The 1,504-nt window shown below is 54.5% G+C and overlaps 1 protein-coding gene across 1 annotated transcript in view; it reads left to right on the forward strand.

The window, feature by feature from the left end:
* Positions 1-1,504, forward strand: part of wipi1 (WD repeat domain, phosphoinositide interacting 1) — a 78,389-nt gene that overhangs the window by 69,587 nt on the left and 7,298 nt on the right. The gene's annotated exons all lie outside the window — the stretch shown is intronic.

The following is a 1,504-nucleotide window of genomic DNA, read 5'->3' on the forward strand; positions in this document are numbered from 1 at the left end:
TATATATATATATATATATGTGTATATATGTATATACGTGTATATTTATGTATATATATGTGTATATGTGTATATATATTGTGGGGTTTTGGTTCTGTGTGTTTCCTCATGTTTCCAGCACTCAGTGTTTTCCCTTGTGTTCAGCCCGTCTCACCTGTGTCTAATGTTAATCACTGCAGGTGTCTGTCATTGTCCTAATCAGTGTGTGTGTCTATATATTCAGTTCACTGGTGTCTTGTCTTTGTCTCGGGATTATCCTTCCATGGTGTCGTGTTCAGCCTTTTGTCCTGTCAGCCCTGATCTGTCTGTTTCCAGTTTTGTGAGTAGCTGCCCTGTCAGCGTTTTGATTTTGTTTTGTTTAATAAATGTATATTTACTATTCCTCGAGCGTCCTCATCATCCTCCTGCACGTGGGTTCAAACACTCCTGACGGTCGAACATGACAGAATCCCAAGACCATACTGAACCCAGCGGGAGGATGATTACTTTGTTCGAGTTTTTGGCCCGTGAGGCAGAGAAGACTGCCCAGAAAGACAGAGAAAGGGAGGAGAGGAGGAAACCATTTTGGGGGACCCGCCTGGCCATTAATCCTGGGTCCTCAGCCTCACAGCCTCTCCGTCCCTCTCCGTCCCTCTCCGTCCCTCTCCGCCTCACCGCGCCGCTGCACTCCGCTGCACTCCGCTGCCCACCTCCTCCTCGCTCTCCACCTGGCGGACACAAGCAATCATCGGAGAGAGGGGGGCAAACCGCTGGTCCTCCCCGAACCCAGCGCAAGAAGGGGAGAGTTTCGTGAGTGAAGGAAAAGCCCAGCCCTCAGTCGCCGGAGGAACGGCGGAAAATTTCGCTGGGGGGGAGGTACCTGTGTCCCTCAGAGGAGCAGTACAGCCCTCCCTCGCTGGAGGAGCTAGAACGGTGGCAGGCTTCCATAGTGGCAACGTATCTAGCTCCGCTTCTGCCGCACTGCGAGGAGACCCAGGTGGAAGCTCCTCATTCCAGTCCTCCTGAGGGGTTCATGGCTCCTCCACCACCGGCTGCAGCCCAGACTCCTCCACCACCTGCTGCAGCTCTGGTTCCTGGTTCACCTGCTGCTGCAGCCCCGTCTCTGGCTCCTGGTTCTCCAGCTGCAGCCTCACCTCTGGTCCTCGGTCCTGGCTCTCCAGCTGCAGCTCCGGATCCATCACTTGCTGCTGCAGCTCTGGATCCATCACCTGCTGCTGCATGTATGCAGGTACTCTGATTTCCTCCCACAGACCAAAAACATGCATGTTAGACTGACTGGTTCTCCAGCTGCAGCCCTGGCTCCATCACCTGCAGCCTCACCTATGGTCCTCGTTCCTGGCTCTCCAGCTGCAGCCCCGTCTCTGGTCTCCGTTTCTGGTTCTCTAGCTGCAGCTCCGTCTCTGGTTCCTGGTTCTCCAGCTGCAGCTCCGGATCCATCACCTGCTGCTGCAGCCCCGTCTCTAGTCCCTGGTTCTCCAGCTGCAGTCCTGTCTCTGGTCCCCGT

Source organism: Nematolebias whitei, chromosome 15, assembly GCF_014905685.2.
Source record: "Nematolebias whitei isolate Nwh7 chromosome 15, NemWhi1, whole genome shotgun sequence".
Lineage (NCBI taxonomy): Eukaryota > Metazoa > Chordata > Actinopteri > Cyprinodontiformes > Rivulidae > Nematolebias > Nematolebias whitei.